A 23,748-nucleotide genomic window follows, 5' to 3' on the forward strand; every position below is an offset into this window, starting at 1 on the left:
AGCCATGTAGGACTTTATAAGATGAAAGGCCTTGAAACGTACCATACTCTTCCTTATACTCTCCTCATTATTTTAAGGCAATTAACAGGGATGCGATAATCAAAGAGAATTTGAGGAAATGTGTTAGAGTATACAAACGTATGAATTAGAAGCCATAGTCGACCATTCAGCCCCTCATGTTTAGTTCTAGATTCTCCCACCAGTGGAAACATCCTCTCCACATGTCAACACTCACCCAGGATATATTTCAGTCAATTCCATTACTAAATCCTAGGGAATACAAGTCTAGCCTGTCTGATCCTTATGCACAATATATCCTCCTCATCTCCCACTCCCCAACCCCTACATCACAGATATCAGTCTCGTAACGCTTCTTTGAACTGCGTCTGATGGATTTACATTTAATATGATGGTCAACACTGTACACAATAGGCCAAATTCACCTTTGCCTGATAAGGCAGAAGTGGAACACCCAACATTTCGATTCCATCTCCCTAGCAAAACTTCCTTTCCAATCAAAAAGGCCAATTCTATTAATAATTAATCATATAGTAAGATTTGCCTTTATAACTAATGATGAGAGCTTCCGCCAGTTCCGAACTGAATAACAGGAGTCAAAACTTGACTCTTCGGGAGCTATTAAGTGCTTTTGTAATAGTTTGTTACTGGAGCCATGTTCCAGCAATAACTTCAGCACAAAGGCCTCACGTTGAACTTGGAAGAATTCATTTGTCAGGAAAATATGATCATAATAACTCTGCACAAATGATTCATATTAATCCTGTGTCATCTCTGTTGAAATAAGATGGGACTTTGAAATTGGGACAGCAAACACCAGGACAAATAAAAAGCATCTCCTCCATTTATATTTGTCAGGCACCTCATACTTTTCCACACCGACAACCATGGCCCTTCACTAAAATATTGTTCAAACACATTGATAAGATGCTGACAGGTCGTGTCAAGCATTTCAGTATTGGCGTCATCAATGAAATTGGAATCTTTCTGGGCAGATAATTATATTGGACTGACCTTACTGCTCCCAGACTTGTCCAAATTGTAAAGGGGCAACATTAAAGATGGTGGGATGGAAGGCAGGTAGAGTCAGAATTTGGAATATAAAACAGACATTCTAATCCCTACACATTGAGAATACGGTGTATTTACTATAGTGTAGATTTTAAACACCATCAGGTTACAATTAAACAGGACTGAAATGAACTGGTCAATCATGAACTAGTTCAAATCTCCATTCAGTTGACCTCAATAACTTGGAAATCATAAGTGCTAGGAGCAGAATTAGGCCATTCGGCCCATCAAGTCAACTCCGCCATTCAACCATGGCTGATCTATCTCTCACCTAACCCCATTCTCCTGCCTTCTCCCCATAACCCCCGACACCTTTACTAATCAAAATTAGTCCAAATTATTTGCAAGTGAATCTAAATTACAGTTTAGCGTGCTACTGTATATATTGGCGGTTCCAAATCCCACCAATTGGTGATACTCTTCCCCCCATTACCCTCCGCCTTTATCCTCCCTCTGGCTTTACATTTCACTCCACTTCTCGCCTTATCTGACACATAATTGTTTCTCTCGCCTTTGTTACTTACTCCACCAATCAGCAAACCAAAACATCCTCACTTGCATCCACCTGTCACATGCCATCCTTTGCCCTGCCCCACCTTTTTACCAGCTTTCTCCACTAAATCAGTTTGAATAAAGGTCCTGACCCAAAACGTCACCAATCCATTCCCTCTAGAGATGCAGCCAGACCCGCTGAGTTACGCCAGAACTTTGTATTTTGCTCAACATTCCAGCATCTACAGTTTTTTGCGTCTCCATGGTATTAATATCAACGGTCTGTTAAAGTGATATGATAGGCATTAAAAACTGTGAGCAATGAACACCACTGCTGCCCCTTCCAGCCTGCTTGATGTGGAGAAGGCATTGATGGAAAGTTGGCCTTTTTTGCATTGGGCATCTGGAGACGAACTAGATACAGCGCGCGAACTTCTGTAGTAAATGTTTTCTGTTCCAAGAGTGCTTGTTGTTTTTGGCAGTGTCTTGGTGGCAGTCATATTGCAAATAGTGGAACATCTGATTTCTCTCTGCAGCAAGCTCACTCACTCAAGTGATCCGTACGGAAATCCTGTACACATTTAACATGGGGAGCAGCTGAGTATGAGTGCTGGAAGGTTACATCGCAGATGATGGATTCTGGTGACATTAGAAACCACAAACGCGTAACATGGATTCTTCAGAAGTCATTAACACCCCAGAGACTGTGTCAAAGTTTATAAATCATTTCAGCTCCGGTGTTTTATTTAAAGATATGGATAAAATCATTAGAATAAGACCTCAATTGTGAATGTTGCAGAGTTTCTCACTGTATTTGTGCACATTCATTTTCCGTTTAGAATTATCAATGCATATCAATTTCTTACCGTAACTGTCTGCATTGCTTGCAACCAATTTCTTTGGTTCTTGTTCATTCAATTTTCCTACTCTAACCCAACCCTTAGCTTCACCATTGTCCAAGTCTTAATCTTCATCAAACTCATATGCACAGAAGCTTAGTTCGTGAAAGCTCTGACAACCTCCATCTATGAGAAACCTTAGGCTTCAACTCCTGACTATCTCACTTTCATTCATTGGGTTCAAGATCAGGGAACTTGAAGAAATAGTCTCTCATTTTATTCAAAACATCCATTCCATAGAAGGCTCCACATTTGTCTCGTTCATTTTGTCCACCTGTTATCTTATTTTCAATGTTAGGGCAGCGGAACGGCACAACGATAGAGTTGCTGCTTTACAACACCAGAGACCCAGGTTTGATTCTGACTACGGGTGCTTGTCTGTGCGGAGTTTGTACATTCTCCTTGTGACCTCGTGCGTTTTCTCCAGGGACTCTGGCTTCCTCCTACACTCCAAAGATGTACAGGCTTGTAGGTTAATTGGCTTCTGTAAATTGTCCCTAGTGTGTAGGGTAGTGCTAGGGTAAGGGGTGAACACTGGTCGGCGCAGATTTAGTGGGCTGTGGGGCCTGTTTCTATGCTGTATCACTTCAGACTAAAGTTAGCCAGTGGCACTGTAAGCAAAATCAGGAGATCATGTTGATTAAAAAAAGGAATTTCAAAATCAATCTTCCAGTTAAACCAAGGACACCCACTGCAAAAGATCATTCATTCTACTATATGATTCACCAAAGATTACTATGCAGAACAGCAGGAAATTAGGAAAACTTACATAACTTTATTAATAATACTTGGGGGAATTGAATAGAAAAGTAGGGAGTTTGATATTAGTATTCTGTTTGGTCTCCTTACTTAAGGAAGGATGTTAAAGTATTGAAAACAGATAATTCACTGGACTAATACCTGGAATGGGTGGGTTGTGCAAGGAGGAATCGTTACATTGGCTGGACATGTGTCAAGTGTCAAGAGTGTTATATTGTCCTATGTTCCAGATAGAATAATGCAATTCTTACTTGCAGCAGCACAACAGAATATGTAAATATAGTACACTGTAAACATTATAGTAAATGAGAAAAAAAATTCAATGTGATTACACATACAAAATCAAATAAACACTCATAGTGCAAAACAACAAAACCAATGCCCCCAAATCTATGTAATTCAGACCTTATTTGGAGCTTATGGTGTTTAATAGCCTGATGGCTATTATCCAAAGGTATTTTAGTAGAGCGAATGGAATGTTGATTGAAACATAGAACACCGTGTGGCAAAACCGTTTCTTCCTGCAGGAGAATGGAGAACAGGTCAAAAATAAGTGGTCACCTATCACAAGGGGATGCACGAACTTGGAATATTTTTAAGGCAGAGGTAGATAGAGTTTTAATAAGCAAAATGCATAAAACGTTACAGTGGGTGGACAAGAAAGCATAAATCATGTTACAAGCAGATCAGCCACACATTTATTAAATGGAGGAGTGGGCTTAAAGGGCTAGTTGGGCGATTCCTGTTCCTGTTTAAGGCAGCACGGTGACACAGCAGTAGAGTTGCTGCCTTACAGCGTCAGAGACCCGGGTTAGGTTCCGACTGTGAGCGCTGTCTGCACGGAGTTTGTACGATCTCCCAGTGACCATATGGGTTTTTTCCCCCCATGTGCTCCCGTTCCTCCCACATCCCAAAGACGTACAGGTTTGTAGATTAATTGGCTTTGGTAAAATTTATAAATTGGTGTACAGGATAGTGCTAGTTCATGGGGATCGCTGGTCATCCCTACCATTACAAAAAACAACGTTCAGCCAATTCCAGTTGAATCCGAGTGATCGCACAAATGGTTTAGACAAATGAATTCAGCCAAAGAAATGTTCCAGCTGTAATATTGGAGACCCACACTTCAGAACTAGCTGTGCCTCCAGCCAAGCTGTACCAATAGTGTTTATAAAACTGGCGTCTATAACGTGGTCAATTGCCCAGATATGTCTTGATTTCAAAAGACACGCAAATCCTTTTTGTCAGTTCAGCACAATCAAGCTATTCTCAATCATTAACACAATGATGGAAGGAGTCAATGAAGCAACACTTTGAGCACCAATAATGGAGGCCTAGTTGGGGAACACAAGGAACGCACCACTTTACATCCGTGGTCCAAACGTGGATGTGAGCATTCCTGGCTAAATATCCCAACTGTCCCCGAGGTCCGTAAATAATCAATCATATCATGGGTCTGGAGTTACAGAGAGGCGAGACTTCATAGATTGTCACCTTGTCGTGGTGAAGCAGCTTGTGTGGACCCGAGATCCAGAGAGCGATGGCGTCTGGAGCTATGCTCCTGGTAGGGCCACCCATGGCGGTATGGTCGAGGGGGAGGTCTCTGGCAAAGAGCAATCCAACATAGATTTCAATGATGGAACAGGCAGAGGATGATGGCTGACCTTAGTGGAGCATCACTATCTGGCATCCAAAAGAGAAACTGCATCTAAACGCGCAGGCACAAGTGCCCAAGTTCTGAAGTAGAATTATTTGAAATAGTCTTAATGGTTCAGCATTCCAGAAAAAAAAAAAAAATTTTGATTTATAACAATGAAAGCAAAGTACTACCCGCCTGTATTTCTGAGCAGTAGCACAGCGGTGGAGATGCTGCCTCACAGCACCAGAGATTCAGGTTCAATCCTGACTTCAGGTGATGTTGGTGAGAAGTTTGCTCCATTCACCACGTGGGCTTTCCACGGGTGCCCTGGTTTCCTCCTACATCAATGATGTGAAGGTTTGTAGGTTAATTGGCTTCTGTAAAAATTGCCTCGAGTGTGTCGGGGAGAACTAGTGTAAGGGTGATCAATGGGGGGTGTGGCCTCGGTGGGCCAAAGGGCCTGTTTCTGTGCTGCATCTCTAAACTAAACCAAACCAAAACATTGTATCAGCAAAACATCATTAACCTGATTAATTGCTTATTTTTAAATTAATGTTAATTAATTAATTAATTATTGCTGACTAATATGTTGTAACTACTGTAAACATAGAACCTGCAATCTTTCCTTCCATTAGATTAAAATATATTTGATTTGTTATCGAGTCAAATGAACCCAGGATAAACAGAGATGATTATCTGGTCCTGGAGCCATTATGGTTCTGGGCACTTTCCACTTATTTCTATCAGGTGATAAATGGATTGGAACTAAAATAGACAACATTTTATTATGAAACTTGTCCGTTGCCAGAGGTAATCAAATAGAATCTTCCAAGTGTTATATGTCCAATTATTAGTCCAATTGATTCTTTATAACTTTTTTAAAACCCGATGGAAAAAAAAAGAAATTCTTTGGATTTCTGACATGAATGAATAAGTTTATTGTCATTGAACAGTACTGTGCAACGGAATTCCATTACATCTCCTCCGGTTAAAAAATACAAACACGACAACCATTGACACATATGTACACTTATTAGTAAAATAATAAATAAGTATTTAAAAAGAATTTTAAAAGAATGTTGCATTTCTTGGAATTACATTTTGCTTCCCCAGTGTTCTCTGTTGGAATTAAGCTATTTTATCGCACATGGGTAGAAACTATTTTTTAGCCTTCAGAGACCTGAATCGCCTCCCAGAGTGTAGCAGAGTGAAAAGGTGGTGGGCAGGGTGGGATGTGTCCTGCTTGATATTTGCGGCCTGGCGCAAGCATCGGGCCCTGTATATATCATCCAAGGAGGGCAGTTGAGCGTTTGTAATGCTCTGTGCAGTTTTTATAATTCCCTGCAGCGCCCTCCTCTCAGCCACAGTACAGCTAGCAAACCACACCAGGATTACATAGGAGAGGATACTTTCCACGGTGCATCGGTAGAAGGACAACAGCAGCGGCTGTGAGACGTTTGTGACCTCAGGAAATACAGCCGCTGAAGTGACTTCTTCACGAGAGTGACTGTGTTAATTTGCCATTTGAGGTCCTGGGAGATGTTTATTCCCAGGAACTTAAAGCCAGTGACTCTCTCCACCATGTCTCCTTTGATGTATAAGGGAGCAGGTTCCTCTCTCCTCTTCCTCCTGAAGTCAACGACCAGTTCTTTTGTCTTTGATGGGTTGAGTACCAGGTTGTTTTTGGTACACCAGACAGTCAGTTTTTGGACTTCATCCCTGTAGGCAGACTCGTTGTTGTTGTTTATCAGTCCCACCACAGTCGTGTCGTCCGCAAACTTGATGATCCTGTTTGTACTGTGTGTTGGTATACAGTCATAAGTGTATATTGTATACAAGATGGGACTCAGCACACAACCTTGTGGCGCTCCTGTGCTGAGCGTCAGGACTGGGGAGTAATTGGACCCCATCCTGACAGTCTGTGGGCGGTCTGTTAAAAAGTCCTTAATCCATCCACATGTGTTTGCATTAACTACCAGATCAGACAGTTTGTCCACCATTCTGCTGGGGATGATGATATTAAATGCAGAACGAAAATCTACAAATAACATCCTCACATATGAGCCAGGACGCTCCAGATGTGTCAGTGCAGAATGTAGAGCTATGTTGATGGCATCCTCCGTTGACCTATTAGCTCTATATGCAAACTGATGCTGATCCAGGGTGGACGGGAGTGAGGACTTAATGTGGGCCAGGACCAGCCGTTCAAAACACTTCATCACCGTTGAAGTGAGAGCAACAAGTCTATAGTCATTCAAGCTGGTAATGGATGTTTTTTTGGGTACAGGCACGATGGTAGCAGTCTTGAAGCATTTAGGGACAGTGCACGTTGACAGAGAGAGGTTGAAGATGTCGCTAAAAACCTCCGCTAACTGGTCTGCACAGTCCTGCAATACTCTCCCTGAGATGCCATCTGGGCCAGCAGCCTTCCTGGGGTTGACCCTGCGGAGTGTTCTTCTGACGTCCTCCATATTCACAGTGAGTGGCACAGTGAGTGCCAGGTCGTCAGTGCTGGGTGCGGCTGCAGGTGCAGGCTCCGCCTCATTCAGCTCAAAACGGGCGAAAAAGTGGTTGAGCTCCTCAGCTAGCGAGTTGTTACTGCTACAGATGATCGGCCCCCCCTTGCCCTTGTAGTTGGTGAGTTGCTGAATGCCCTGCCAGACACGCCGAGGGTCCCTCTCATAAAAATACCCCTCTAACCTTCTTCCATAGGCTCTCTTTGCCTCTTTAATGGCTCTCTTTAGTTTAGATCTGGCAGTGCTGTACAATTCATCACTGCCAGATCTAAAGGCTGAGTTGCGTTCCCTCAGCAGCTTCCGGACATCCCTGGTCATCCATGGTTTGTTGTTTGGGTAGCACCTGACCTCCCTGTCGACAGTGACGTTGTTGATACAGTTCTGTATATAGAACATGACTGTAGATGTATATTCTTGTATGTCCTGGTTTGCAAACAGGTTCCACTAGGTGCGCTCAAAACAGTCGTGAAGTTGGGCGGCAGCGCCCTCGGGCCAAGCCTTTATGTTTCTCACCCTGGGCTTGGTTGTCATAATGAGAGGTCTGTATACCGGGGTGAGAAAGAGTGATAGATGGTCAGACTGGCCGAGGTGAGGGAGAGAGGAGGCTTTGTATCCATCCCTAATGTTGCTGTACACGTGATCCAGTGTATTTTGACCTCTCGTCGGACACGTGACATGCTGGTGGAATTTAGGGAGGACCGTTTTTAGATTAGCCTGATTGAAGTCTCCAGCCACGATGAAAATCCCATCTGGGTGTGCAGTCTGTAATTTGTTGATTGATGCTAGCAGGGTGTTCAGTGCTAACTTGACGTTGGCGTTTGGTGGAATATAAACAGCCAGAATAACGACAGCTGTGAACTCCCGCGGCAGGTAGAAGGGCAGATCATGTAGTAAATAAACTTGTATATAATTAGCTATTCAAACAATTTTGTTTAATTGGCCTCGTATGAGTGAAGCCAAATAATTTGTTTGATTGAAGGTAGACACAAAATGCTGGAATAACTCAACGGGGCAGGCAGCATCTCCGGAGAGAAGGAATGGGCGACGTCTCGGGTCGAGACCCTTCTTCCTGTCCCGCTGAGTTACACCGGCATTTTGTGTCCACCTTTGATTTAAATCGGCATCTGCAGTTCTTTCTTACACAAATTGTTTTGATCAGTTAGCATTGAATTCCATATTATGGATTTGGAAAATGCCTTCTGCCAAGTCTCCATTACATCTATGCAATGTTGCGGTAAACTGACGACTCCACCCAATCTAGAACCTCAAAACACCTTCAATTTCTTTAAATAATCCTGACTGTGAAAATGATGTGTGCATTTCACAGCTTGTTCAAGGAGTTCCCCAACAACTCTCACCAATTTCTACAGATGCGCCATAGAAAGCCTATTATTGGGATGCATCACAGCTTTGTTTGGGAACAGCTCCATCCAAGACCACAAGAAATTGCAGCAATTTGTGGAAGCAGCGCATGCCACGACACAAACCAGCCTCCCTTCCATTGACTCCATTTATACCTCACGCTGCCTCGGCAAGGCCAGCAGCATAATCATGGAAGAGTCAAACCCTGGCCACTACCTCTTCTCCCCTCTCCCATTGGGCAAAAGGTATAGAAGTGTGAAAACGCACACCTCCAAATTCAGGGACAGTTTCTTCCCAGCTGGTATCAGGCAACTGAAACATCCTACCACCACTAAAGAGTAGTCCTGAATTGCTATCTACCTCATTGGTAACCCTCAGACTATCGTTGAACGGATTTTACTGGCCTTACCTTGCACTAAACGTTATCCCCTTATCATGTATCTATACACTGTAAATGGCTCGATTGTAATCATGTATTGTCTTTCTGCTGACTGGTTAGCACGCAACAAAAGCGTTTCACTGTACCTCGGTACACGACAATAAACTCAACTGAACTGTTCTGCATACAACATTACTGCACAATAATGAATATTCTGATCACTATAATACATGGCAATTAGTTTGCAAGAACACTACAACAGGGAACATTGCAACTAAACACTTCAAGATCATCTTGTCATGAAAATCCTTTGTACATTAGTTCACACCTGTACAGAAGTGTTTGAGAAACTTGCCATCTTTACCATTTAATCTTAAGAATGTCAAGATCTTGACTTGTATGTCAGTGCAAGCTGCACGTTTAAAATGTTCCATTAGAAAACCTCGCCACCAATGAAGCAAGGACTGTCACATTAATGTAACCCATCTGACAACACTTCTACTCTCTTCCAAATATTCCTTCTATCTCCTGATTTCTTTCCTTCAGCGTTATTGAAAACACGCAGTAAAGTCATCCTCACAAGAACTTTCTCCTACTTTTAGTATCAGTCCTGTTATGAATATAATAATGATTCAAATCTTGCCCACTCCCATAGGTCTTGTAGAAACAAACCTCCATTTTAAATTGTCAATATACTATTAGTTGTATGCCAACACAATCCCGTATATCCCCGCTGACCCTTCCGGCTAATATTCTTTGTTACAAAATACTCTTGGCTGTTTTGTTGCTTAATTTGGGCTCAGATGTCAACAGCAGCTAAAACTGTAACGGTGTTAGGTTACCTGCAGCTTAGTAGCATTCTGATCTATTTGATTACCTCACTTATGCAGTTGAGTGAAACATTGTAGTGCACTGTACAGAATCAGACATGGACCACACCTGGGTTCATATCCCAGGTAATTAAATAAACCTGGAATAAAAAGACATTGGTCTGTACATCACAACACATGTCAACATAACATAGTAACTGGCCCAGTTTGGTATCAGGCCCCATTCAACTGTATCCTTTTGTGCATTGCTCAGTAGTATAAGCCTTGCACAAGGAATCTCACACAAACACCTCTCTCCGTGATGTCCCAATGTTCCTTAGGATGGAGAAAGCAGGGAGTTAAGCAGCGGTTTGGGGGTGAGGTAAGAGCATTGGGAGGGAAGGAGGGGGTAAAAGTACATTGGTAGCAAGGGTAATAGATGGGAGCGATGGCTGACAAATGTTGCTAACCAGTATCAGTAGCAATAAATCCATTGGATTATCACAAAATCCATACAATTCCTTCTGTCATTTAGAGAGGGAAATCTGCCGTCACTTGCCATTCTGTTAAATGACCAGATCTAGAGCAATGCCATTTACTTTGAGCTTGAGACGAGTTGAGTGTCACATGTACCAAGGTACAGTGAAAAGCTTTTGTTGTGCGCTAACCAGTCAGTGGAAAGGCTGCAACATCCTCCTGAAGAAGCTTAATATTTCATACCATTTCCAGGGCAATAAGCAATAAAAGGTGGCTTTGCCGATTATTATTCTCTTCTTTTTTTGTGGGTTCTGAGGTAGGGGCTGTCCCACTTGGGCAACCTAGTTGGCGAGTTTAGAAGAGTTTAAAAAAATGAAATGTTGAAGACCTCCTTCGACCATGTTGAAGACTAGCTATGACTAACTTCGGGAAAATTGGACACCGAATAGTGGAGAGTGAAGACGACCTCCCTTCGACTATGATGAAGACTATGTACGACTACTTTCGACTACCCTTGATTACCTACGACTAACGTTCAGACCTACTATGACCTATTACGACTAAACCTATGAGTAAAGAAAAGCATTGATTAATGAGGATATTGCCTTTCCTGTTATCATGCATCTGTACACTGTGGATTGGAATCACGCATTATCTTTCCGCTGTCTGGTTAGCACACAAAAGCTTTTAACTGTACCTCAGTACACGTGACAATAAACTAAATTTTGGAAGCTTGAGAGTGCAACCTTGAATCTTGTCTTCTGTTCACCTGGTAATCCCATTACCTTTGCCTACATTCAATTAATGACAAGTTATAAAGGTGCAATGTTGCAGAAAACAAAAATGGTTTAAATCATTCTGACTAATAGAGAAGGGGAAGGAAAAGGTCCATTTGTTTCTTCCTACAACAATTAATCCCAATCCTTTACCTGTGTCAAAAGAACTGGCTGCCTGCATTTCATTATCTGCTGGTTATTCATGACATTTCTCAAAATCTATGCAAAGCTCAAATAAAGTGCGCTATTAATGCGGTCTGTATTTCAGAGAGTGTTCTCCCAAGTCCACATAAATTCACATCCATTCCAATTTAACTTTCTGATTTGAACAAAATCTGACACTCGGATCTCATTCACTCTGTGGTAGTCCAATACTACCAGGGGTGGAACTGCTGGTGGAAACAGTGGATTGCTCAATCATGGTTTTGAACAAAACAAGTTAGCCCTCACCCAAGGTCATGACATCTAAAGTGCAATTTCCTTTCATCTTCTTTCTGCAGCATACTGTAATTATCAAAGCAATGTTGTGATAATGCACAGGTTGTCCTCTTGTTGTGAAGTGCCAAGCTTCCAATGATGGTGGTGATTAGAAGGATAGAATATATGTTTAATACTAAATGCTTAGAATAATCCATTGATACAGCATATTGGAACAGACAGACTTAGCTCAACAATGTAGATAAAAAGAACTGCAAATGCAGGTTTACAAAACAAGGCACAGATTTGTCGGAGTGACTTTGTGGGCGAGGCAGCATCTCTGGAGAGCATAGATAGATGATGTTGCGGGTCGGAACCACGCTTGCTTGTGAAGAAGGGTACCAACCTGAAACATCACCTGTCTAAGTTCTCCAGAGATGCTGCCTGACCTGCTGAATTACTCAGGCACGGTGTATTTTATCCCCATAGTTCAACAATGATCTGAGATAACACCAGGATGAACTGGGCCAAGAAATGGCAGATGGAATTTGCTTTGGGAAACTGGCAAGTTAAATCAGAGTGGGACTTACCTAGTAAATGGCAGGGTCCAAGAGAGTGTTGCACAACACACATTAAGACAGGACCATGGCTAGGCCAAGTGGGCAACTTTATAAAACACTGTTTTGGTCGTACTTGGGGTACGGTGTGCATTTCTGGTTGCCACTACAGGAATCCATCAAATCTTTAAAAACTCATTTCACCCACCTTAATGCTGTGCTCTCTTGTTTGGGGGGGGGGGGGGGGGGGGAATCCCAATTAGCTCTCCAATACATGCCCTTTATATTTGTACACAGGTCCCACAAGCCTCCTTGGCTCCAGGGAAAACAAACCCAGTTTGTCCAATCTCTTTCCATCACTAAAGTCTTGCAACATCCTGGTGAATCTCCTCTGCACATTCTCCACCGCAGTTACATCCATGCTATTGTGTGGCGACCAGAACTTCATATTCTAAATGTACATTGTTTTGTAAAGTTGCAACATAACATCTCACTTTGTATATATATGCCCAGAACCATGAAGGGAAAAGCGTGGTCATTTCCACCACTCTCAACCTTAATCGCCTTTCATGACCTTCAAGGTCCCTCAGTTCCTCAACATTCCTTGACCCCCCCCTACTATTTACTGTACATGTCCTACTCCCATTTGATTTACTAAGTGCATCATCTTGCACTTGTCAGGATTAACTTCCATCTTGTCAATGCTCGATATCCTGCTGTAGCCTTATAGAGAACCTTCCTGACTATCTGCAATATCACCAACTTTCATGCAATCCATAAGAAACTTGTATGGCTCAGTTTGTTTCGAGTTATATTTTGTGTTTTTACCAACATCTGTGACTTCCATTGCCACGCAAACAGGTTTGCCTAAACCCCCGCCTCACCACAAGGATAACAGGGTGTTTGGGAAGTACCTGTAGTACATTATGTTGATTTGGAAATATATCCCATCTGTGCCTTAATCAAGCAGTTTATTGTCCGACATTGCCGTGGAAGACTGAATGCAAGAAATCTGAATTGAAAATAGAAAATATTTAGTATTTCAGGCAGTAACTGTTGCACACATATTACAGGCCTGGATAGAGTGGCAGTGTTTCAGGACTGGATAGAGTGAATGTGGAGAGGACGTTTCCACTTGTGAGAGAGTGTAAGACCAGTGTCTATAACCCCGGAACAAAAGGACATACCTTTAGAAAGGAGATGGGGAGGAATTTTAGTCAAAGGGTGGTGAATCTGTGGAATTCATTGCCTCAGATGGCTGTGGAGGCCAAGCCAGTGGATATTTTTTTGCTTCTCGATTGGTAAGGGTGTCAGGTGGTATGGGGTGAAGGCAAGAGAATGTGGTTGAGAGGGCAAGATAAGTTCATCATGATTGAATGACAGAGTAGACTTGATGTGCCAAATGACCCAACTCTGCTCCGAGAACTTATGAACAGAGCAGAGAAAAAGTGAAGGACTTTTTATCAACCTGAATCAGTAACTCCATTTCCGTTCCACACCCCACAGAAGCTGCCTAACCTGCTAATTATTCCTAGTCATTCTGTTGTCATTACTTTAAAAGCATCTTGCTCTCCCTGGCTGCGACGTTTCATGGCATCTGTTCACCACAACCTTTTCAAGGGCATTTGGCACAAGTGATAATTGCTAACTTTATCAGTGAAAGCCATACTCTTAACTAATAAAAACAAACACCAGAATGAACACTTAGAACAACATCACTTTGCTAAATGTGCCTTCTTCCAAGTTCTTAACACGTTTTATTCTTGGCTGTGAAGTGATACGGAAAATGAAATGACTTGTAGATCAGCCTTGCGTGCATCTTGTGACAATTCACTGGATTTAGACAGGATCATCACTCTGGGTGGTTTCTTTCTTTGACCTTGGAAACCTTAGGAGTGTTTGTTGCTAAGTCACAGTCCGATGGAAAGCACTGGTCATCTCTATCAGTCACAGGAAAGCTGTCTGACATTTGGCAACAATTTAAAGCCGGGATTTGAAGTGAAGCAGTCGATGACACAAAGTTATGCATTTCGATGTCCAATGCTGGAGAGTTGTCAAAATCAAATAGATCTTGACCAAATGGGCAAAGCCGTGACGTAAGAGTATGGCGATGCCCACAAGAAAAGGGGATATTAACTGTCATTGGAATTAGATGCTTGATGGATGTACTAATTGCTGGATGTACATATGTGTTCAGCAGTGCGCCTGATATTTGGTTCTTCTGAAGTCAATGGTGCTGAATTTCAGAAGCCGATAAAACTATGCGTATACATGCTAAGTATATATTTAGCACAAGCAACATCAGACTAAATTTCAACACCTGCATATTAATAATTGGATAAGAATAGCAAGTCCTCAATCCCATTTCCATGTTCCTGCAGGATTTCCTTTGTGACCAAAATTCATATCATCGTAGATTAGAATATCCCCGTTGATTTATAGGCCTTTGGCTGAGAGAATGGGAAGGGGATGTTGTGAAGTGGAATTGGTGGGAAATAGAGAATTTAAGGTTCACAAATTAATGCTAAATTATTTCCCTTCAACTCAGTCCTGAATGACTATCTTGGGATCCTGAAACATTGGCCTAGTTACAGATTTTCCAGCCAAGATACTGTCATTTTCCTTTATTTACCTTCATCTGTCCATGTAAATCACCATACGTCTCCATTGCATTTGTATTGCATTTCCCTTCTGAAATTTCAGAACTTGCACATTCAGTGCAGACAGAGAATCAACTTGTGCCACATTTTTTTGATGAATATAACATTGTTCTTTGTGGGAAATTGCTGGTTACAATTTTGGCTGCAAACCTTCCTTCAACAGTATGGTGACTATACTGAAACAATTCTAAAGAACCATTGGATATGGAATACTTTGAGACCATCCTGACACCTTGAATCAGACTACTATTATGCCAAGCCAAAAAAAAAACCAAGGTCACGTGGCCTTAATAACTATTGTAAGTTGGCTCTGACATCCGCCATTATGAACTGCTTCAAGAGGCTGGTACAAGATACAAGATACATTTAATTGTCATTTGGACCCCTTGAGGTCGAAACGAAATGCCGTTTCTGCAGCCATACATTACAAACAAATAGACCCAAGACACAACATAATTTACATAAACATCCATCACATCGCTGTGATGGAAGGCCAAATAAACTTCTCTCCACTGCACTCTCCCTCTCCCCCCCCCCCCCGATGTCAGAGTCAAAGTCAAAGCCCCGGCTGGCGATGGCAATTGTCCCGCGGCCATTAAAGCCACGCCGGGTGGTGCGAGGTCGCACACCGGGTCTTGGTGTTAGAGCCCCCGGCGTGCGCTCGCAGAGTCCCGCGGCCATTCCAAGCCACGCGGGGCGGTGATGTCAGGCCCCGCTCCAGGAGCTCTTCGACCCCGCAACTCGGGCGGGAGAAGTCGCCGTTGCGAAAGCCCTGAAAAGCGGTCTCCTTCCAGGGACCCGCGGGCTCCCGGTGCCGCCGTCCGCAGACCCACAGCTGAAGCCTCCAACTCTCCGGTCGGGCCGCAGCAGCAGCAGCGCCCCTCCACCGCTCCACCCGCTCCGGACCCGGCCAGCCCCGCGACGGTGAGGTGAGTCGTCGGCACCAGAGTCCCCGGTCTCTTCCTGTTGGAGGACGCTCCTCATTGCAGCCCCAACGATAACGTAGACCCGACGAGAAAAGGTCGGGTCTCCCGTGCAGGGAGAGATTTAAAAGTTTCCCCCTCCCTCCCACCCCACCCCCACACACACACACCCCAACAAAAAATAACAAAAACTACATAAAAACATAGACAGAAAATAATAAAACGCGGACGGGCTGCAGAGGCCGCTGCTGACAAGAGTCGCGCCGCCCACTGGTTATGGCACACATCAGTTCTAGCCTCCCCGAGATTCTTGATCCATTGCAATGTCTCTACTGCAGCAACAGATCCACAACAGACACCATCTCCCTGGCCTTATATTCATCCCCGGAACATCTGGATAGCAAGGATATCCATGTCAGACTCCTATTCATTGACTACAGCTCCATCTTCAACACCATAATTCCAAGCAAGCTCACCTCCAAACTACTAGACCAAGGACTCAGTACCTCCTTTCCATGTAGATCACTGACTTCTTGACCCATAGATCACAATCTGTACGGATAGATGATGTAGCATCTTCCACTGTAGTTCTTGAATGGTGTTCCGAAAGGCTACATTCTCAATTGTTTATTATATTCCCATTACACTCACAACTGCACGGTCAAATACTGCTCTAATTCCATTTGGAAGTTTGCAGATGGTGCTACCATAGTGGGCTGGATACTAATGACAAGAAGGAATACAGGAAAGAGAAGAGCATAGTAGCAACATGAAGGAGCTGGTTATTGGATTCAATGATACAGAAGTGGGTGGAGTACAAGCCCCAGTCTGCATTAATGGTGCTGAAGTGGAAATTGTCAAGAGCTTCAAGTTCCTAAGCATAATTATCACAAATAATTTGTCCAAGTCTGCCCATAATTACGCTATAACCAAGAAAGCATATGAGTGCCTCCAATTCCTCAAAAATTCACATGTCTCCAATGACATTTACTGACTTTTACAGATGCATTATAGAAAACATTACCTATCAAGATGCATCACAGCTTGGTAGGGCAACTGCTCTGCCCAAGACCACAAGAAATTGACCGAACACAGCCCAGTCCATCACGGGGACCATGCTCTCATCCCATCCATTAACTCCATCTATACTTCATGCTGCCCCGGGAAAGCGGCCAACATAATCAAGGAGCACTCACACTTTGGTCAGTTGCTCTTCTCCCCTCTCTCGTTAGGCAGAATTAACAAAAGCTTGAAAGTATCTACTACCAGTACCAAGAACAGCTTCTTTCCCCCAATTGTCACTAGACTCTTGAAAGGACCTCTTATAAGCAAGGGATGAATTCCCTATATTTCTCATTGCGGCAAATGCACTTTTTGTTTTACAATCTGCCATCTCTCCAGCTATAATACTATAGTACTACAGACTGTTTATTTTCTCTTTTGCACTGCCTGGTGTACTCATGATTTGCCTGAATAGCACACACAACAATTCATTGTATTTCTGTACACATGGCAATAATATACCAATACCAATGAATGCCTTATTAACGTATGACTTATTCACTTTATTAACTTCATATTCTTGTTCAGGAAATTTTGAACTACAAAATTCTTGTAGCCTATAACCTCTCATTATCTCTGCCCTTTTTCACTTAGCACATTTAATTAGATCACTATCAGGAATTGACTCGATTATTCTTGTAGTTTCAAAAGCTTATCGTTTTGGAAGCATAGCTTCTGATCATTCATCGTCCTCAGCCACTAAGATAGGCAGAGGTAGTGCTCAACTGGCATGGTCAACAGCATGACAAACACGAGCTAATCAAGGGATTCCCACAAGAACATTGAAGGAGATCAGTTTACTTAAATAGTTATGAAATAGAAGGTAGACACAAAATGCTGGAGTAACTTAGCAGGACAGGAAGCATCTGTGGAGAGAAGGAATGGGTGATGTTTCGGATTGAGACCCAACCCAGAGATGCTGCCTGTCCCTCTGAGTTACTCCAACATTTTGTGTCTATCTTCAGTTTAAACCGGCATCTGCAGTTCCTTCCAACACAGTTATAAAGCAAAGATGAGTATGTCCAATGTGAACACAAATTCTCCCTCCAATGGGAGTCGCAAGTCAAGAGTGTTTAATTGTTATATGTACCAATAATGGAACAATGAAATTCTTACTAGAGGCAGCGTAACAGCCCATTAACTCAATACACACAGACAATAGATGATAATAATAAAGATAAATTAGTAACCATGATGCTAGTGCAAAAACTTAAGTCCTCACCTGCAACCAAAGAAAGTCCATAGAAGTTCATAGTGCTTAGGTGAGAGTGGCGTAGTATTTAAGAGCTCGATGGTTGTCGAGAAGAAGCTGTTCTTGAACATACCGGTTGCAGTTTTCAGGCTCCTGTGCTTTCTTCCCGATTGTAGGAGAGAAATGAGAATGTGACCAGGGTGGTGCGGGTTTGAGTTGATATTGGCTGTCTTTTTGAGGCAGCGCCTCCTATAGATACGTTCAAGGATGCGGATGTCAGTACCCTTGATGGACTGGGCAGTGTCTACCACTCTCTTAGCCTCCTTCGTTCCTGGCCCGTTCAAGTTGGCAATCCAGGCTGTGACGCAGCAAGTCATCGTGCTTTCTACCGTACACCTTTGGAAGTTCGATAGAGTATTCGCCGACACACCATGTCTCCTCAGTCTTCTCAGGTAGTGGAGGCATTGATAAGCCGTCTTTGTGATATGCATCAATGTGCTGGATCCAGAGCCGATCCCATGTGAATTCCTCAGCTTGAGAAAAAATTAGAAATGCAAGGAGTGACATTTTAGATGCAAGAAAAATTATTTCACAGCATTTTAAACAAAATCTTTCTTATGATGGACTAAATGGCCTTTTTTTTTTTCCATTTTTCACTTCAAGCATCACTGATAATCTGGCTGCTTTAGAGGATTCATCCACGGAAGATAATTCTTAACAAATAAAGTAAAGGTTTCTTTAGAAATGCAAAACATCACATTTGCTCCTGCCTGCTGACAAATTGCAGCCATGTCGATAAACCAGTTGAGCTTTTGTCCATAACAATTGTACCAAAAGCACACAGACAAAAAGCTCATAATTATCTTGATAGAATTTACTAAAATGAATGCATGCCTGAGATCAATGGTAAACCTTTTGTGTTTTTTCTTTCACGTTTTAATATATTCAGGTCAATAAGTGGCTGAAACAGTTTCTAAACTGCATCATTATTTACTCTTTCATGCTTTTCCCAATCAAAATCAATTGGAGAATGCCAGTTCCTTTTACCATACAGCTATGCTGTTGCTCAGTTACTATTGGAGATACTTATCACCTTCAATTTATCCAACTTCCTTCTTGTCTCTTGTGTTCCAGACCCAGATGGCGACTTTCTCTTGCACTTCAGCCGTTTTTATTTAGATAGACAAAGGATTTCTCCGAGTTACAGTGAAAAGTTGGATAGGCTGGGACTTTTTTTCTTGGCAGCATAGATGGATGAGGGGTGTGCTTGAGGGGAATGCATCAAATGAATGCCCCCCCCCCCCCCCCCCCCCCCTCCCCCCAAGGGTAGCAGATTCGAAACTAGAGTGCATAGGCTTTGGGTGAAAGCGGAGACATTTAAGAGGGTCTTCAAGGGGCAGCTTTTACATTCAGAAAGTAGTCTTTATCTGGAATAAGCTGCCAGAGGAAGCTATAGAAGCAGATACATTTCCAACTTTTGAACGTATATATAGATATGAAGTCTATGGGCCATGTGCAGGCAAATGGGACCAGTCCAGAATTCCAACTTGGTTGACATGGATAGGGTGGGTTGAAGGGCTTGTTTCCATACAGTACCAGCCTTGGATTCAATGGGAATGGGCCCCTGGTGAGGTTAGGAGCATGGGAACGGGGCCTTGCAGTGCGTGGGTGAGTGATAGATAGAATTTGGGGAACACATAAGAAAACTACTGAAGGAGCAGAGAGATGCACACATTACCACCCACCTGTCTCTGTCAAAGACCACCCGCCCCACTCATGGCAGGCTATACTGATCCAACAAGGGAATGTTCAGGTAGTTCAGAGCCCAAAGAACTGGTCAAGAAACAAGTTGGCCCCCCCACCAAGGAACATGCTGTACTGTATCCATCCCCTCTCTTCAGGGTGCACCTGCTCTACTGTTGTGCTCAATGGCAAGTCCTAGTAGAAGGTTAAACATGTCAGTACATGACAAAGTGCTGGAGGAACTCAGTGGGTCAGGCAGCATTCGGGGTTAGCCCTTCGTACCTTCTCTTCAGTTTGAAGAAGAGTCCCAACCTGTAATTTCGCTCTTGAGTCTGAAGAAAGACCCAGATCTAAAATGTAACCTATCCATACTCTTCATGGTTGCTGCCTGACCCACTGAGTTATATTGTTACATCATGGAAACAGAACCTTTGGGCCAACTTGCCCACTTCAATCAAGATGCCCCATCTATACTCTCTATGTAACTAATCCTACATGTTTGCGTTCAGTCAATATCTTTCTAAACCTTTCCTATCCATATACTTGATGAAATGTGTTTTAAATATTGTGATAGTACTTGCCTCAGCTGCCTCCTTTGGCATCTTGTTCCATAAGCCCACCCTACTCAGAGTGAAAAAGTTGCCCCTCAGATTCCTATTTAATCTTTCACCTCTCACTTTAAATCTATGTCCTCTGGTTCTTGATTCCCCCACTCTGGGTAAAAGACTGTGTGCATTTACTCTATCCAGCACTTTGTGTTTTGCTCAAGATTCCAGCATCTACAGTTCCCTGTGTCTCCCTCAAGATTTTCAGGATGTTTTAGACTTCTGCATTAAGAAAAATGTTTGAGATGTCCAGAATCCAGAGCAGCTAGCAGGCAGTTCCCAATGAAAACTGTCGATGAGAACATTTCAGCCCAATTATTTTTCTCACAATTGAAAGCAACTTCAATCTTCATACGATAGACACAAAAAGCTGGAGTAGCTCAGCAGGACAGGCAGCATTTCTGGAGAGAAGGAATGGGTGATGTTTCGGGTCTCGACCCTTCAGAAAAAGAAGGGACTCGACCCAAAACATCACCTATTCCTTCTCTCCAGTGACGCTGCCTGTCCTGCTGAGTTACTCCAGCTTTTTAAACCAGCATCTGCAATTCCTTCCTACACACCAATCTTCGCAAGTAATGTTTTCAAGCTTAAACTCCTTTGGGTAAAAGTAGTTAACAGGAGGATCAAGTAACTTGCTCAAGTGTTTGGCTAGGAAGTACAAGCACCTCCACATTTGCCAGACAAGTAAATTTGAATTCCATTCATCCATATGGGTAGTATGATTATAATGAGGATGCTGAGAAAATAGTTTGATAATGTATTATAATTGATTTTTTCACACTATATCCAGTCTATGCAAACAGGACTCAAATTGCGGGATTGCAATTTTATCCTTCATATTTCTTCTCACTCAATCAGTTTCCAATGCCTCATATGCAATTCATTTTGTTATTTTCATTTAATCACTAAATTGGTGTTTAATTTTTAAGTGGAAATTATAAAATAAACAAATTTTATTCCGTTAATCATTTAATTGAATTCGTCCCTTTAAGAGGCTGTCCCACTTGGGCGACCTAGTTGGCGAGTTTAGAAGAGTTTGGAAAAAAATTGGCATGTTGAAGACCTCCTTCAACTGTGTTGAAGACCTCCTTCGACTATGTTGAAGACCTCCTTCGACTATGTTGAAGACTAGCTACGACTAACTTCAGGAAAATTGGGCGCCGAATAGTGGCGAGTGAAGATGACCTCCTTCGACTGTGATGAAGACTATCCACAACTACCATCGATTACCTACGACTAACATGCCGACCTACTACGACTAAACCTACGAGTAAAAAAAGTATTTTTTTTACTCGCGGGCATTTTTTAACATATTGAAATAAATGTGACCTAGCTGAGGCCTCGAGTACGTGGAGACTACTCTTGAGCATGCAGGAGAGTTACGAAGACCTCGTGTCGACCATGCTGCGAGTACGAGTCGAGGGCAAACTCGCCAGAACTCGCGGATTAGGTCGCCCAAGTGGGACAGGCCCTTTAAGCATGTCCTATGTCCTCTGGTGCAAAGCATTCTTCTGGAGGAGCTTATGAGAACCCAAAACAAGAGACAGTTTGAGAGTATTGGGCGCAGTTCTAGTCGCCCCATTACAGGATGGATGTAGGGGCTATGGAGAAGGTGCAGAAAAGGTTTACCGGAATGCTGCCTGGACCAGAGGATATTAGCTACAAGGTTGGACAAACTTGGATTGTTTTCTATGAGGCATCAGAGGCCGAGGTGAGAAATTATAGAAGTATATAAAATGATGAGGAACATAGATGGGGTAGACAGTCAGAACCCTTTTTCCCCAGGGTGGAAATGTGAAAGACTACAGGACACAGCTTTGAGGTGACAATAGACAATAGGTGCAGGACTAGGCCATTCGGCCCATCGAGCCAGCACTGCCATTCAATGTGAATGGCATTCATGGCTGATCATCCCCAATCAGTACCCCGCTCCTGCCTTCTCCCCATATCCCCCGACTCCATTATCTTTAAGAGCCCTATCTAGCTCTCTCTTGAAAGTATCCAGAGAACCAGCCTCCACCACCCTCTGAGGCAGAGAGTTCCACATATTCACAACTCTCTGTGTGAAAAGGTGTTTCCTCGTCTCCATTCTAAATGGCTTATCCCTTATTCTTAAACTGTGGCCCCTGGTTCTGGACTCCCCCAACATCAGGAAACATGTTTCTTGCCTCTGGCATGTCCAAACCCTTAATAATCTTATGTTTCAATAAGATTCCTCTCATCCTTCTAAATTCCAGAGGATACAAGCCCAGCCGCTCTATTCTCTCAGCATATGACAGTCCCGCCATTCCTGGAATTAACCTTGTAAACCTACGCTGCACTCCCTCAATAGCAAGAATGTCCTTCCTCAAATTAGGGGACCAAAGCTGCACACAATACTCCAGGTGTGGTCTCACTAGGGCCCTGTACAACTGCAGAAGGACCTCCTTGCTCCTATACTCAACTCCTCTTGTTATGAAGGCTAACATGCCATTCGCTTTCTTCACTGCCTGCTGTACCTGCATGCTTACTTTCATTGACTGATGAACAAGGACCCCCAGATCCCGTTGTACTTACCCTTTTCCCAACTTGACACCATTTAGATAATAATCTGCCCTCCTGTTTTTGTTACCAAAGTGGATAACCTCACATTTATCCACATTAATCTGCATCTGCCATGCATCTGCCCACTCACCCAACCTGTCCAAGTCACCCTGCATTGGAGCAAAGGTGAGAGGAGCAAAGTTTAAAGTATATGTACAGGGCATGTTTAAAAACATATATAGACTATTATTATTAAACAGAGAGTGGAGGGTGCCAATAATGCACTCGTGGTGGTGGGGGTAGATACGACTGTGGCATTTAAAAGGTTTTTAGATAGGAACATTGGTATATACTGAATGGAGAGATATACAATAGATCACATGCAGGTAAAGGAGATTAGTTGAACTTGCCATCATGTTCAGCATGGACATTGTGGGCTGAAGAGCCTGTTCCTGGACTTTATATTTCTATGTTCTGTGAGGCACTGAGTAAGATCATGGTACTTTCTTATGCTTACGGTGCTTTATTTATCACATGTACTAAGGTACAGTGAGATTCATTTTTGTATAGAGTTCAGTAAAAGTATCACTCTGGTCCCAGGATCTTCTTGCATTCACACACTGTCAGTCCTGAGGTCACACTTATCGTCAAAGGTTCTGCAGCTCCTATGTCCTCCTGCATAAGTTTAATTTAGAGACACAGCACGGAAACAGACCCTTCGGCTCACCGAGTCCGCGCCAACCATCACATAAACCTACCCTACACATACTTAGGACAATTTTACATTCATACAATTTCACCAAGCCAATCAACCTGGAAACCTGAACATCTTTGGAGTGTGGGAGGAATCTGAAAAAAATCAGAGAAAA

Source organism: Leucoraja erinacea, chromosome 27 (assembly GCF_028641065.1).
Source record: "Leucoraja erinacea ecotype New England chromosome 27, Leri_hhj_1, whole genome shotgun sequence".
In the NCBI taxonomy this organism is placed as follows: domain Eukaryota; kingdom Metazoa; phylum Chordata; class Chondrichthyes; order Rajiformes; family Rajidae; genus Leucoraja; species Leucoraja erinaceus.